Below are 17,765 nucleotides of genomic sequence, written 5' to 3' on the forward strand. Positions count from 1 at the left end.
AAGGAACCAAAGTATTAAAGAAGGAACTTGATTTTTGCTATAAAAATATCTCTATAAATGTGAAACTGAAAAACAAAAAAAAACCCCATTATTTTCCACCTTTCTTCAAATGCTCTCCAGAAATAAAATTTATTCCTTGGCTGAGATCCAAGTTTCAACTTGGGAAGCAGATTTTTGTACCCAAGCAATTAAAAACCCCTAAAAAACACAAACCAAACAAATCATGCTGCTATCAGACTTCATAAGTGGAAGTTCAGAGAAAATCATGTTTGTGACACATCTTTTTCTAAGACTGGGTTTAGTGGTTAAGAGAACTGTTAAATTCTCTCAGGAAGAATTTCAGACCTCCCTTTTTCAGATCATTCTCCACATTTTCCCTGATACATTTCCCCCAACCTGTGGCCCAGAACTCACAACTGGTGAGTTACAGCAACTGACCTCCTGACACAATCACATGGAGAGAGTGATTCCGACATATCCAGCTCTCCATTTATTCTCTTGGCAGATATTACATGTTATTATCTCCAAAGTCTGCATTTTCCTAAATCTAGATAGTGCAATCCAGTCATGAGGTGAAAACTCATATTCTGCTGACTTGCTAGTTGAGAGAGTAGCTGGAATGCTTGAAACACATATCTCTAAACTATGACGCAATCCAAATTTTAAATGACATTCAGGACTATTATTTTTTTTGTCACTGCCAAGAAGTTTAACACAGTTTGTGAAAGCTTGGAAATGGGAATGCTGTTGCCTTTTTATTCATGTTTATTCGTTAGAAAATCAACATTAAGCAAAGTAAAGAAAATGGACATATAGTTCTGGAAACCAGTTCTAGAATGAGGTAGAAACTTGCAATCCCCTCTAATTTCTATGCTAAAAGAATAACCAGTGCAGAGAAAGAATACCTCATTTACAAACATTCATTCAATTCTTTGCTTATCAGCTAAGGTAGTCAAGAGAAATGCCATTATACAAAACTGATGTTTGCTCCAGTAGCAAAGGGAATGAGAACAGAACATTTTATAAACACCTCCAAGGAATTGATAACGGATGACAGTAGTTATCTGCATCAGAGGCATAGACAAGAAGCTTCTTGCCCATTGCTAATGCCATAAGCTACCCAATCACCCATCTATAATGACACCCATAGGAAAATATTTTGTGGCTAAACCTTTTTCTTTTTTTTTTTTTTTTTTTTTTTTTTTGGACATATGCCATACTTCGCATACTTCCAAAACATACAGCATTGAAAGTTTCTTCCTCCTAAATATAAGCTGTAAAATAGTTTCTAAGGAACTACCAAATGAATTCATATATTCCTAATTCAATTAATTCCTGACTGCTTACTTCTTTCAAAGGCTTAGCGTTGCTAGTATCTAGAAAATTTATTTTACTTTAGGTGAAAGAGTTCTCTGTTTTTGTAAAAGGAGGATGCAAGTTCTACATTGTATCTTCCTTAAGTTCCAGAAGATCACAGACAGCAGCACAGCAACAAATGTAACTTTCCTGTAAATGTAACAAATATGATAAAAAATACAGCACACTGGACTGTTACCTTGACTGACTTTTTCTATGTGTGAATGATATTTTCAGAAATGAAATAATTATTGAGCTAGTCCACAGACATTGCTTTTTTGTATCACACATACAGGTAATGGTTCCTATTCCCATCCTAAGAAATATGCATAGCACAGAAAGATTTTGCTGTACTGCAGCCATGGCAGGGTTATTTAAGCAAATGAAAATGTCTCCTTAAGAGCTGGTTTCTTTCTGTGCTCATTCGCATCAGAGAGAAATAGAGCTAATGCTACGGTCTTATGAGTGCTTTATGCATTCTGACAAACCAAACGAGGTTTGTCAGGAGAGGCTCTAGGCAGCATGGAACTGCTGCAATTTTACATCTCATTGATTACCACAATGGGAATTGAAAACAGTTCTCTGCTTTCCACATGATATCAAAAATACTGTTGCAGACCTCAGAAAAATATGCAGGTCCTCCAGTAGAGAGAAAATGAGGAAAAACAACTTTCTACAGCATTGTTTCCTCATGAATTTGACTCAGGTGCATCTGACCTTTATGAAGGCTAATAATAAAGCAATAAGGTGACACACAGTAAAGCATGTCATTCTGTGAGTAGTTCTGAAATAGGTTACATGGAACAAAAGGGCAGTTCAGTGCCCTGAGGCTTTGGGGATATGCTTATTTTGTGGTAAGTGCATCCTGTATACTGCTGGCATTACACAGAGTATGTGGGAATGCACATGTCACAACAAACAATATTAAAAGAACAAGGACCTAACAAAGCTGGTAAGAAAATTAAGATTTATTATTATTGTCACACTGCCTCAGTCATTGACTGGTTTGATGTTCTGGAGAGGTTTTCTATGAAATATTCAGGGGACTAATTATTTTTATTGTTATTATACAAAAATCTCAAGTCTTTCCTCTTCCCACATCTTCAGTGACTTGTTTTTGCTAGATCCAGCAGTCCCCATCCACAGAATGTTACCATTTTATAAGGGATGGACTCACATTCTAAGCACAGCAAAACAACCCTAAAACCACACAGAATAATCTATAGTGACAGCAGTAGAAGTCTGTTCTACTCAGAGATTGCAAGTGACATATGTAGTACCATGTGCTAAGCAAGCTGTGATAGTCACTAACCCTTTGAGGTGCCTAGCAACCTTCAGTAGCATTCAGTGGGAAGAGATGATTTTCAGCACTCTACAGAATTAAATTCCTAATAAAAGTGTTTACTCAGGATCAATCCTAGCAGCCCTCAATGCTCCCTAAAATCAGGTAGATGAAAGCATACTTAACACAAAAGAAGAGCAAGTCCTTAGCTACTTAAATGCAATCACAGTGTCAAAACCAATTTAATTTAAAAAGGAAATCTCTGTATTATAAGTAATGTCAGTTTTATAGAAGTTCCAGTGGACTGGTCACCAAACTGGGAATCAGAAGATCAAAGTTTTGAATTTCACCATGCCTTTCTGATATTTTATTTTAACTGTATTATATCCATATACAAATACCTATACTAGTTCTATACATGTACATCCAATTCAGACACATTTTCAACACATATACCATATAAGCAACTATTAGTATAACAGGCAAACATAATCAATGAAGTTTGAAACAATACAAAAATTGAAAACCAAGTTTCAGCAAGTTAACAACATCCGTGTTACTCCCACCAGGAATATCCAGTCACAGGAGGTTGGATACAAAAATTAAACACAAGCACTCCCAGTGACTCCCATTAGAACATATTGGGATCTATGTATCATGTAAACTAGGTCTGCATGACAAAGAAACATGCCAATCGAAAAAAGAAGCAAAACTCAAATGACACTCAAATAGTACCAAGCAGCCAATAAGAACTAAGCTATTGGATATGTGAGGGTAACTGGCAGTTTGATCAGTAGCAGAATAGAGAAATCTAGGAGAAGAAGATCCCTCTCCCACCCCAAAGGCAGCTTTTGAGAATTTACAAGTGTCTCTTCCCTGCCTGAGAAAGGTATGATAAAAGCAACAGTCCACTTAGAAATGCAGTAAGTAATCTCATCCATCACCTTAAGGACACAAAAATGCAAGAATAAATTTGGATGAAAAATATCCTCTTGGATTTCTTGATCCTGTGATACAAAGCAAGATAAAGACAAAGCAAGTAAGGCCCAGAGAAATACAGTGATGGGCCAAGCCTCCCGATTCCAGTTGAAAAACAATTTTGTTAAATTTAAGAACAAAAATAATCTGCTGGCCAAAACCAGCAAGCATTTACTTTTTCTGCAATAATAAGAATCTCATTCACAATAAACAGTATGGTGTGCACAATGGCATCTGTGACAACCGTTCTCACCTACTGGTTAATGGTCTGCTGGAGAGGCATTAATTCCAACTGTAACACTAATGGAATAATTATCATCCTTGGGTTATATATATATTATGTTAGTAACCTATCACCTACTACTTCATGCGGTAATGCTGCTTTATATAACATAGCCAGTATAAATTTATTGCAACACTGAACACAAAAAACATGCTTTTCTATGATTTCCTTTATTTTTGTACAAGGCATATATGTATATAAGTTAAACCTTATAATACCAACAGCAAGTTAAAGTTGTGAGACACCGAAGATTTAAAAGGAAAAAAAAATAAAGAGTACTTTTTTAATTTCAATTAATTATGGCAGTTTCTAACACCAATAATGAGTTTTAGATTGCGTATTCTTCACTGTAACTGGCCAAATATACTTCTGGCTTCAACTGTTCCAGATGGTCATCAGCTGCCATGAAATGCCTGACCTAATGATAAAAGTCACTGTGAGTTCCATAAAGAAAACAGTGAAATTTGGTCCATAGTAATTTCATGAATATAGTGCTTACACAGAGCAGTATATTGGAATATCACAGAATCACAGAATGGCTGAGGTTGGAAGGCACCTCTGGAAGTCATCTGATGCAAATCCCCTGCTCAAGCCCCCAGCTGGAGTGGCCTCTGGCCCTGCAGTGGTGCATGGGGTTGTTCCTCCCCAGGTGCAGGACTTTGCACTTCTCCACGTTGAACTTCATGAGGTTCCTGTCAGCCCATTTCTCCAGCCTTTCAAGGTCCCTCTGGATGGCAGCACAACACTCTGAATATGCATACATAACATATTCTTGGGTTACTTGTTTAATACACTGCTAATTTTGTTTCTTCTCTTATTTTTCTGTGAAATACAAAAAATATTAACATTTCACACTTCTTCTTCTGCAATTTACTGAATAGATAATATATTGTTGTGGTTTAACCCAGCAGGCAGCTAAACACCACACAGCCATTTGCTCACTCCCCCCCATCCCAGTGGTATGGGGGAGAGAACTGGGGGGGGGGGGGGGGGGAAGTAAAATTCATGGGTTGAGATAAAGACAGTTTAATAGGACAGAAAAGGAAGGGAAAATAATAATAATAATGATAAAAGAATGTACAAAATAAGTGATTCACAATGCTATTGCTCATCACCTGCCAAATGATGCCCAGCCAGTTTCCAAGCAGCGGTCACTGCCCCCCGGCCAACTCCCCCCAGTTCATATACTGAGCATGACGTCATATGGTATGGAATAGCCCTTTGGGCAGTTTGGGTCAGCTGTCCTGGCTGTGCCCCCTCCCAGCTTCTTGCTGGCAGGGCATGAGAAGCTGAAAAGTCCTTGACTAGTGTAAGCACTACCTAGCAACAACTAAAACATCGGTGTGTTATCAACATTATTCTCATACTAAATCCAGAACACAGCACTGTACCAGCTACTAGGAAGAAAAATTAACTCTATCCCAGCCAAAACCAGGACATACATACGTTACACAATTCTTTAGCAGAGACTGAATTCATTGTTTCTTTCTGGAAAGTATCTATCACATTCCAGATACTGTTACAAGAAAAAAACCTGCAGCTTAGGCTAATTAGTCTCACAATTAATACTTTTCATCTGAATGCATGAAATCATGATTTTATAAAAAAAAGTGATATAATAAATGAAATATCTGTAATCTTAACTTGGTGCTATACTGCAAGTCTAGGGGTCTAAAGGGCTGAATTATAGCCAAAGGGGGGGTTTGTTTGTTTGTTTTGGTTGGTTGGTTGGGATTTTTAAAAAAAGAAATTAACTAAGGCGCTTTTTTTAACTTCTGATTTTGGGTACCCAGTGATGGAAACCTTGTGGCCTGAACTTCAGGGTTACTGAACTCCCAGTGAGTTCAAAGTTATGTATCATCAGCATTTTGTAAATTCAGACTTTGCAGGAATTTAAACTTGTTTACTCAAATACCAACACATCCAACACAGACCATTAAAAAAATGTAGGGCAATCCACTCATTTAAAAAGGATTATATATTTTTAACCAACTTCTAAGAAGTTGCATGATCATAATTAGTGAACATCTATAAAATATTTCACAAATGGAATTCTACAGAACTGCTAAGTTTTATTATGGTGTTACCCACTTTATTTTGTATTTAAATTAATCAAAATTAAATAAAGCAGGTGTGGAATGTTAAATAACTTTAAAACTTTTACCTTTAAAATAAATATGCATTCCTAATACAGATATACTTAATCTCATTTATGCTGCAGTAATGGCAGTCTCACTGAGAAGAAACAGTGTAGAAGGATGTTTTAAATCTAATTGACAAAAATACAAATATCTCTCAAATTCAGCAACTTTTTGCCTTCAGGGCAGAGGAAGACCAAATAACTGTCCCTTGCCCCTGCTCTTTTCCTCTGACAAGAAATGATTGTCTCTGAGGAGGAGACACTGTCAGTCACCACAGCCTTGATCATGTATGTTTCTTGCACCTGAAGGAATATTGGATTCAAAGCAATATTGGATGACCAAGAAATTTTACCAGTATACTTCACACTAACCTAGTCCATCGTCTTCACTATGTATCCTACATGAGTCTGATGCAATCATGGGTGCAAAATCACCCTAAGTCTAGCAATCTTGTAACCAAAATGATAATGACAAACAGGATATTCAGAGATGGAAGAGTGATAAGAAAAACATATTTTAGGAGGACAAATTAGTCCAACATGGCTAAATAAAAAGATTGGATCTTATGAATATCTGAAGATTACAGATCTTGAGGAAGAAAATCTTTATTTAGCATGGTACAGGGAGAATGAAACTCCAAGAAAATAACAATAGTATAAAATGAAGGTAATAAACTGAATAGTAGCAAAACATTTCATGAGACTGAAATCTATCCAACAGAGACATAATTCTGTAAGGTGAGAACATTTGGAAATAGAGTAGACAAAGCATGAGACAGCAAGAAACAATTGTACACTGATCACACACAAGGCTAAATCATCTATATTTCCCTTTTTTGTCTTTGAGATTATTTCTTCTAATCAATCATTCTGGAGCACCACTACATTTTAACACCTCTTTCTTTTGTCTTCTTTCTCCCTCTTCCTTTTAAAAGTGTTATCAAAATATATGTGACCTCATCTCCCTTTCTTTTCCTTCTGCTTTAAGGGAAGAATTTGTATAATCAATATATTTACCCTAATGTTTTCATATTTGATTCTTTGTATCGGAAAACCTATTTTAAGCAACATCTGGACAGAGTGTTCAACATTCCTCCTTTATAATGTAGCTTTCTGTAGCTAAATGATTTTTATAAGGTCACCTATCAAAATAGTATCTCAGTGACCTTATTAAAAAAACAGATGAATGGATGAAGAAAGATTTGGGCTGGAGAAAATGCTAAGTATCATGACTGTTTACCACATCCCTACATCCGCACACACAGTTCATTCATAAAGAGTAGACTAAGGCTCTTCCAAAGTGAGTGAAAAGCCTACAAGCCTGCAAGCATTTTATAGAAAAGATTTAATGCTAACACAGGTCTAGAAAGTAGGATTCAAAAGATTTCAGTGCCAGAAGAAAATAAATACTTATCTCTCCTTGTTTCAAAAAAATCAAAACAGTTTTGCCTTTACTGGGAAACTGTATTTTAAATACCAGAAATATCTGTTATCTGTAAATCTTTGTTGAAATGCTCTATATCTGCTAAAGGGGAAGTGTGGTGAATTTCTAGGATGTTTTTAGTCATATTCATATTTTTTTCAATGTTTTTTTCAAACACTTTCAAATGTCAAAGGCAAAGGGAGGAAAAATATGAAGATAATCACTAGTATCCTAATACTCTATTTTCTGTCAATAGCTGCTAATATTTAAATTCTCTACTAATGGTATCCCTCTTGAAACTCTTATGAAATGTTTATATTATCATTTTTTCAATACAAAAATCATTATCTACTTTCAGAGTGTCTTGCAACAAGTGTCTGAAATACAAGATTTTTGTATCTCAGTCCCCTCAACACTCTTACTATTACACTCAATCTTAACAAATGGGAATTTTGTGTCATTCAGCAAAACGCCAAAGATTTTGGTCCCAATGAAAGAAATGAAAAATCAAATAATATTAAAATTTACTTTCACATTTTATTCAGTTTACCTAATGTCCTGGTTTTGGCTGGGATGGAGCTAATTTTCTTCCTAGTAGATGGTATAGGGCTGTGTTTTGGATTTAGTGTAAGAATAATGTGACAACACACTAATGTTTTAGTTCTTGCTAAGCAGTGCTTATACTAAGTCAAGGACTTTCCAGCTTCCCATACTCTGCCAGCGAGGAGGTGCACAAGAAGCTGGGAGCGTGCATAGCCAGGACAGCTGACCCAAACTGGCCAAAGGGATATTCTATACCATATGATGTCATGCTCAGTATATAAGCTGGGGGGAGTTGGCTGGGGGGTAGCGATCGCTGTTCAGGGACTGACTGGGCATCGGTCAGTGGGTGGTGAGTGGTTGCATCAATTTTTTTTTCCTTTCCATGTTTTTTTGTTTGTTTGTTTTTCTTTCTCTCTTGTTTTACTTTCCATTACAATTTATTATTATTATTGTTTTTGGTTTTTTTCCCAAGTATTAAACTGTTCTTATCTCGACCCACGAGTTTTCTTGCTTTTGCTCTTCCAATTCTCTCCCCCATCCCACCGGGGGGGGGGGGGGGGGAGGGGGGGAGTGGAGTGGAAGGTGAGCGAGCGGCTGTGTGGTGCTTAGTTGCCAACTGGGGTTAAACCACGACACCTAACTTGCATTTTACTTGTGGTCTGTAACAAAATAGTTAATTGGGGGTTTCTCTAAGAGCCTCTACTCCCTTTTGGTGGGGTACGTGCAACAGAAATATTTACATATACATAGTCAGTTGTTTAACTGACTTGATGGTGTTTGGTGTGTACGAGCAGGATCTCTTAAAGGACGTAAATCTGTTCACATTTGTTTCTGCACACACAATAAAATGTGAGGCATAATTGAAGCATTTTTTTTTAATTCTCAGGAGCTCTTATCATCCCTCCCATTTCAACTCCAGGAAAATAATATTTTTTGATTGATGGTCTGAAAGTATGATTTAACTGATCTATTTCACTCTCTCTCACACACTTTACTAAATTCATCTTAATTGCTGCATAATCTGGTGAAAATCAACAATTGGCAGACTGCACTCAAGACACACTTGAGAATGGAATAGCAGCAGTTTTGCATATCTGGGACTGAACTGCATAGTGTACATGTGGGAAAGAAGATGTGATAGAAAGGGTTTACGGTAATAAGAAAATAAAAAATAAATAACGTGTAGTGCTACAAACTCATGGCCGACTGACACTTTGTGTCATAGGAACCTGCATGGAGCAGGAACTCTGGAGGGAAGAACTTACAAAAACTGCTTGGAATAGAATCTACCTGCATATCCCTGAAAAGCTATATGTACTGAACTAAGTTTGGAAAAAAAATCACACAGAATACTACCAAAGTATTGCTAGTCCCCACTAAACACTAATCTTGTTTGAATTCTAAGGAGATTTTAAAGTTTGGGTTTCCTTATTTGTAATACAATTAAAGGAAACTTTGAAATTAAAAGTCATTTCAAGCAGAAAAAAAACCAACCACAATATTTGTATTTCTTTCTGATAAATGTGAAGAAATTTTTCTTAAAAATTTAAACTAGTCACAGAATTTGACATGAAATTAGTAAATGTTTTATTCAGTTCTGATCTGTACATTTTTTCTGTTTGGGGAGGAAGGGAGAGGAAGAAACAGTCAAATAATATTGTCTAGCTGTAGTATGCACCTGCTAATGACATTGCAACCAAAGCAAAAGCATTCACTTACTATTTCAAAAATACATTCTGACATACTAGGCTAGATGAGCTATTCTGTCATGTAATAAACTTTGCTGCTGTTTCTTCCAATGCATTTCTGAAAAACTGCAAGTCAAAAGCTTGAAGAAAATACAGTAATCTTTAGATCTGCCGGTTATCTTTCCTGATACTTTCCATGCCTAATACAACAACAAAACCTGATGCATCTACAAGACAGAATTTTGTGGAAAGTACACCAATACAGAACTAATGTGAGAGTTCATATTAAGAGATAGAAACCATACTTTACCTGAAGGTGCAAAGAATGGATAAGATAAGGCAGTCTACTGTAGTCAAGTAGAATTTGGTGTTTTTCTTGTCCGAATAATTCACATAACCCTTACCACCTCTTGCGATAGGTTTTGTGAGATAAGTGAATGATTGCCTCAGAAAAACAAATTATTTAGCCTAACTTGTCTCAAAGGCTACCTCATTTGTCAGGGACAGTTAAACAAGAAATTATTCCCTCCACCCAGGCTCATGTTAGGGTAATTATAGGGAGCATAATGCACAGTGATATGTTATGCCTATTATGTATGGATCAAGGAAGAATTTTTCTGAAAATGCCATATTTTATTCTAGGGAAAAGGTTTTTTGCTCTCTTTACAGAACATGGAGAACACTACAAAAAGTTGTTTTACAATAAGTCCTAACTTGGTAGCCTTTTTTTTTTTAATCAGGTGATTCTCAGCATGTTCAGGCAGCCAAGAGCCAGTCCTCAGAGCAAAATATGTAAGTGGCAAAACTGGAGTCACAATTCAAACCTAGCCTTGCTCTAATAGACATAAGGAGCCAAACAAGAACCACAGCAGCAGAGCACCCTGCACTTGGATCCTTCTGCTGCTGTGTCCTGGGCCTGGTCACTCAACTTCTGCCAGGAGTTGAAGGGTATCAACAATAATTGCCATTGATGGTATGCTTACTGTTAGGACAGTCAGTCATATCAAAACACTGAATATATCTTTATCATACATCTGCAAAACAGAAATTATGTGATTCTACTAAGGAACGTAAAGTTAACATTTCTTTAGTGAAAAAGGGAAGTGAACTCTAATTTATTGAATCTAGAAAGAAACAATCTAAATCCAGAACCATATCTTCAAATGCCACTACTTATTTTATCTCCTGGAAGAATAGGATTCTGAGAAATTTAGGGACTGAGACAACAGAAATATCTTGAAGTTCAACAAGTGCAAATGTCTGCAACCCCATGGCTCAATGCAAGCTGAGATCTGACAGGTTGAGTAGCAGCCCTGAGGGAAAGAACCTGGAGGTCATACTGGATGCCAGGTTGAACACAAGCACTTTCACTGAGCACTGCCCACTGTTACTGCAAGTTTGCCAAACCACCTACTGTACTGTTAGGAGCACAGTGGCCAGCACATCAAGGGAAGTTACTAATTGTCCTTCTCTACCTGGCACTAGAGAGGCTGCACCTAAAATACTGGATCGAGTTTTGGGCCCCAGATTTCAAGAAGATGTGGAGAAACTGAAAAGGGCCCAGAAGGCGACTACCAAGAGTGTCAGGGTCTGGAGCACGTTTCTAGGAAGGGAGGTTGAGGGAGTAGGGCTGGTTTTGTCTGGCAGAGAGGAGGTTAAGGGGTGCTGCTCATTTGGCAGCCTACAGTCATTTAAGGAAATTTACGAAGATGACCACAGCAAACTCTTTTCAGGAGTGACAGATCAAAAAAGGGGCAACAGCCAAAAATTGCAGGATAGTATTTAAGACTGGAAAATAGGAAAAAACTTCTCCATTAGAAGGGTGATGCAGCACAGGAGCAAGAGGGGCTGTGGAACATCTGTTCTTGAAAGATTTTACAACTAAACTAGACAAAGTAAGGCCTAATTTGATGCAGTGCTGGTGATAGCCCTGCTTCAGGTGGACAAATAGTCTTGATGATTTCCAATGGTCCTTTCCAAACAATACTTTCCTGATTCTATGAAGTTATAACACTTGCACAGACATATTCACAAATATTTTCTTTTAAATACATAATAAAATCAATTAGTAATTTAAAATATGCAAAAATCAAGTAAGTAGAAATTAACAACTTTAGCTAGTTTGAAGGGTCTTTTTAGGCACTGGTTTGAAAAAAAGGTCCAGAAATCTTAGAAAAAAGGGAGAAAAAATAAGCTTTTTGTTATCTAAACTTCCAACTTACAGAAACAGACACAGGGGGAAAAAAAATTATGGTTTACTGCTTTTACATAGGCATGGATCTACTTGTATAGGTGTCATAAACTAAATTTTATATGTGATATAATCCAATATTATGCACAATAATTAGAAGTTAAAAAATAATAACCACTATTTGGAAAGAACAGACTGCTTAGTTCGAAAACCATTTTCATGTGTTTAATAATCTTTCCTAAGGGCCTAAAAGGTGCTGAACAACTACAGCCTCTAATGACTTTGTAATCCAATTTTGCACTTGGCTTATATAGCAACTTGCATTTCTCTTCTATGGCTCAAACCTGCCTGGTAGAGAGATCTAGTCCTGATCCAGTAAAGCATCCTGACTGCTGCAGGTCGTATCCAGATCACAGAGTCTCTAGATGTTTCCTTTTCAGTAAGGTTGATAAAAGAAGTGAGTAGAAGAAAGAGTCTTAACACTGCTTCCTAACACAAACGTGAGCTGAAAAAGGCTTCTGTAAAGAAGGCAGTAAGATGAACAGATTGCAATAAATTGTTTCCTTTATGGATCAAGGCATTGTCTGAGTTGGAACTGTAACTAAATCACAATTCCCTTCCTGGGATTCTTGTTGGATATACCTACCCGTACTGAAGGACTTGAACAACTGTTCAGTCTAGCTTTTCATTTACTCCCATCTGTATTGTAAAGTCATGCACAATAAAATAATTTGAATTTTCAAGCTGGGTTATTCATATGGGTATGAGTTTTATGGTCATGAACTAATTATACTTTTTAATAGACTTTTTCGCTTTTATAAATATATTTAAGTTACCATTATTTTAAGTGTATTTTTTCTTTGTTACTCCACTTGTTATTAATTATCAATAGTTTTCTAGCCAAATAATGATATATAATATTGACAATACACGTAACAGCAGTACTAAATTTTGCTGCACTTATACTTCCCTTCACAGAAGCAAGCATGAAATGTTTGCCTTTTAGGAAAAGGGCACCATTTAACATTAGTATCTCTGGGTTACTGCGTCTTGATGACTCCGGAACTCCTTCAGCCCATTTTATCTGTACAACCACTCAGAACAGTAGTAGAAGATATGGAAAAAAAAAAATTACAGAAAATGACAACTTTTTTGCAGAATTAACACTGTATTAAATGTCTTTGGAGGATGAGGGAGGAAAGGGAAATGGTTCTTTTAATGTATCAGGGCTCTCTATTTGGACTTAGATAGGATGTAATGCATCCATATGAACAATGAGAACAGTTACTCAATTACTTTTGATTTAACTTTCTTGGCCAGCTCTGCAATGTTGCAAAAGAAATCCAGTTGTTTCTTGATTGTACATTTGATATTAAAAGTTGTTATATTTTGCTCAGTGCAAAGCAGAGAGTTACTAACACAGCAAGTCAGTTACTATGTATGTTCTCTGTAATACTCTGATCTTAGCAAAATTAAAGTAGATTTTATAAAAGAATCAGGTAAGGAATAAAGATAAAGCACATCATGGAAATGCTATGCATGTCACTAATATATTCTTACACAGCAGGACTGGACTTAGGGTACATGTGTATATATAGATTGGATCTAGCAATAAATGTAATTGCACAGTTAAGCTAAACTACATTTATCAGTTCTATTTAATGTGTTTGCATAGCGTGTACCATAGGACTGCAAAGTGATCATTCATCTTCTAGTCTATTCAAGCACACTGACATATAATCTAGCAACATAATCTTTGAAAAGGCAAATGTAAAACCAAACTACACTAATTCTTTTCTATTCGAAAGACAGGTCTGATGAAATATAGATTTACTTTATGTTAGGAGTCAACATTTTTTAATGGTGTTCCAGGAGCTGAAGTCCGTGCAAACTGCAGCTATTGAGATTCTTTGACAAAGGCAGACTATGTATGTAAACATGTTCAGATATAGGTTTATTTGTCTTACCCAAAAAAATGAAGTTTGAGGGCTTCAGTTTATACCATCTGCTATCACAGATAATGGTGGTAGCTAATTCCGATGCCTTCTGGAATACTGGCGATAAAGAAACTAGAAATAGGAAGTCTGTAAAATTTAAATTGAGGATTCTTTGTCTCAAGGCATTAATACTGTGTATCCTGGTTCTTTGAAGAGAATTGAACCCAGACCATTACTTTTTGCTTTTACTCACGGTGCATAACAACTGCCTCTCATTTACTCACATCTCATTCACGTTTATTCAAGAAGAATGAAACTAACTAGGAATAGTAACTTACACTGTTTGGGTAAGTTTATTGGTAGCATGAGGCAAAATACAATGATCTTTAAAAGGAAATTTACATTTAAAATAATAGTGATTTTTTACTTTCAGCTCTTTCAAAACATTGCAGATTAGGATTTTTAAAATACATATACCTTTCTACTTTGGCACCAACTTTTTGGGGCATGAGAAGTGTTCAATTTAATTTATTTTCCATCTGGTAACAGGAGCTTACTTCTAAAGAAGACTGATGTGCTGATCATGTTTCAATGCAAGAATGTATCACTAATTAGGGCCAGCTTTTTCCATTCACTTCTGTTGTATTTAGGCAATATTTGTTCCAAAGAATGTTCTAGTTTTTCACCCGTATGTAGAAAACCTATTGTATACCATGGTGAGATAGTCTGACTCCTGCCAGATATGAACAAAAAGGCAACACAACGTTAGATAATTTTAGTCATAATGATACCATTCATTGGAATCACAGTTATGCAATGCTATGTTTTCACAGCATTCTGGAGTTGTGGTAGGATACTAATTTCTTGGCATTGCAGCACAATTATTTTCATTTATGGACTCAGAGGTTGGAGGGAAACCTGCCATGATAAATTTGAAGCAGTCCTTTAGTTTTCTACTTTCAGCCCACTGTTGCACATATACTAGTACCATAATAGTGGAACAACTCTCTTATTACAGAAGAGGCAAATCAGTCGGATTTGAAAAATTAATGAACACTGTCAGGGATTTGTGGATGAAGAGTAAAGGAAGGGAGTATAGGGTGTAGGAGACTCATGTCTGAAGCAGATCTGCTTTGTGGAATGCAAACCAAAGCAAAATGCACAAAAAAGTAACATCTTGCTCTCTTCATCAACTGGAGTTTATGCAGACATCTCTTAACCTAACACCCACCAGAAAAATAAAGAAAAATACAGTATGTTTGGGAGATAGAGTGTCAATTATTTTCTTTAAATTCCTAGACAGTCATGGCTCTGACTCATCCAATTTACTCAGTTTAATAAAATATGACCTCGTGGGAGTAGCCTGTTGCAAAATTCACCATAACTATCTTCTGCCTCCAATGTGAGAAATGAATTCTGAACATGTGGAAAATTTCTCCTTTACTTCGTTCATTAACTGTTGAGGCACCTCTATATAACTTCCATCCTTATCACTCCGGCAACATGGAATTTAAGCAATGCACAAAACTTTGCTAAGGAACTCTGAATTAATGTAAAATAGGACTTTTAAAAGAGGATGAAGTAATGCTAAGGGGGGGAAAAAAAGGAACAACAAACTGAATAATTATGAGATCAATAAACAATTAAGCAATTCACCAAAGCTATTCAAAGCACCTTTCAAAACAAAAAGACAAAGACTCTTTGTTAAACACAATTCTTAGAAGATACTTAATGTGCCAAGCAAAGGCAAGCATGCTGGTGATATCGATTTAAGTGTCTTAATTGTGTTGTTAGCTCCACAGACAGCTCTAAGGAAAAAAAAAAAAAAAAAGGAAAAAAAAGAAGAAAAAAGAAAACAGGAAAAAAAAGGAAAAAAAGGAAAAAAAAGAAAGGAACCTAGCACTACATTTTTCCCCTACTAGATGTCCGATTGAATGTCATTTTACTGAATTTGCGATTTATAAGCAGTGATTCATGTATAGGAACAGTAACACTGGAAACTGTGATAGGAACTTTAAATTCAGCCAAAGATCTGCTCTTGATAAGCCTTTCTCAAATAAACATTCTTTACTCATCAGAGTATTTCTAATACAGTAGGAGACATGCCTTCCTATGCAAACTCATGGCAACTGACAATGCAGAAATCGAGACATCACCAAGCCCTTTTGTTGTGCTGGGAGGTTCCTAGGGGCAGGTTGGTCACAGTAAATTGTCCTTAGCTGTGAATTTCACTTCCCCCCTGAGACTGAATCTCTTGACCTCTGAGTCACATTTCAAAGTCCACATACTCTCCCAGGCTCTCTGTCTGCTCATTTGCAGAGAAGGGAGGGGATGAGTGTCTGCGTAAGTAGAGTGTAGGTTGAAAGGAGATGATTGGATATCAGAGAATTCATTATTGTTTCAAAAACAATACATAATGCCAGTTGCTGACTTTATACCTTTCCATACATGTTTGCAATGACTAGATAAGCAAATTCAACATAAGAGAAGCAAAGCAAGTATTGTCATGACTAAATACCTCCCACAAAAGTTAAGGTAAGCTGCATCAGGTCCTAGCCCTTAACACTGCCAAAATTCTTACAGCCACTTGCAGATATATATTATACTTGGCAATTAGCTGTCTAGATCTTTGACACTGAATTGGTCCTAACCTTCCACTAAGACAAAGTAAAGAAATCACTTCCCTGGGTTCAAGGAAAAAATGAAATCTATATATTCATGGGGCACTATAGAAACCTTTCATCCAGCAGTGGGAAGTGGTTCGTCTACTAAATGCACAACAAATTGGCACATCAAGAAGTCAAATGGAAGCAACCAAAGTTGTGAATTATGACAAAAAGAACTTTATAGCTTTAAAGCTTGTGAACTACTGCAACATAGACAAAGTAAAATTTCACAGTGTCCAGGGAAAAGAGAGTTTGGGCACTGTGCTTTTCAACCATTCCAGTGTATAAATTGAAAATAAATGAATAATAATTTCAGTGTAAAATATGTAGAAAGCCTGGATTGGTTTTACATGAATACTCCTTATTCACTTGGTTAGCACTAGAATATCAAAGCGATATTTGAATAAGCTTATGTTTGCACGTATTTATTCTTAAGAGTAAAAATTGGCAGGCTTGTGATCTTGCTTAGCTTTAAGGAAGGAATTTTTCGTTTGTTTGTTTGTTCAATTCAATTTATGCCTGAGGTAAAATAAGTCAGGAGGAAAAAGATCACTAAGAGTCTGAATATAAAATAGTTAACAGGATCATGAAATTGCTGGCAGATCAGGAAAAACCTGTCTTAAGAAGACGGAGAAGAAAGAAGTTTTTGACCTATGTCTCCAGAATGGTTTCAGTAGTGGAATATTTAAGGATAAAAGTTGTACATGTTCTTTTGTTTTCCTCTCTTAGTCTGCACTGAAACACTGTATTTTATATATGGTGAAACTGATTGCAATAAAAATTATGCTTACAAAATGCCTTTTATTCAAGGACCTTTCAAGCAACTGAAGGCTTAAGTTCACAAAACCTCTTCTTAAATCCCACTCCCACTTCTTAAATTACATTAAATTGGTTTTGATGTCTGAATTCTTACAAATAGAGAGTTCTGGCTGAATAAATTGTGGAAGGATCTGTCCTGCAATATGCAAAATAATTTCTCTTAAGTTACAGAGAGGTAAAATGGAGCACATAGGGTCTGTGTGATTTGTTTCAGACAATGAGTCAGAGGCCACACAAAGATCAGAGTCAAGGAATCTCTAGCAGTAACCACTACAGTACACAAGACTGTCCATTCTACTATATTTAAATGTCTCTCCTAATTGCATTTTCCCTTTAAAAGGTATCATTTGAAATGGTAGAGGGGGAAAGATGTGATACAAGATCGGATATTTTTTTCTTGCTTTTGGGAGCTGGGGGATATTTTCATTACTTCTTTTGAAAAAAACTTATTCATTCTTA

At 36.3% G+C, this 17,765-nt stretch overlaps 1 protein-coding gene across 9 annotated transcripts in view; it reads right to left on the minus strand.

The window, feature by feature from the left end:
- Positions 1–17,765, minus strand: part of LRRC4C (leucine rich repeat containing 4C) — a 603,191-nt gene that overhangs the window by 72,010 nt on the left and 513,416 nt on the right. The gene's annotated exons all lie outside the window — the stretch shown is intronic.

This window comes from Aptenodytes patagonicus, chromosome 7, assembly GCF_965638725.1.
Source record: "Aptenodytes patagonicus chromosome 7, bAptPat1.pri.cur, whole genome shotgun sequence".
Lineage (NCBI taxonomy): Eukaryota > Metazoa > Chordata > Aves > Sphenisciformes > Spheniscidae > Aptenodytes > Aptenodytes patagonicus.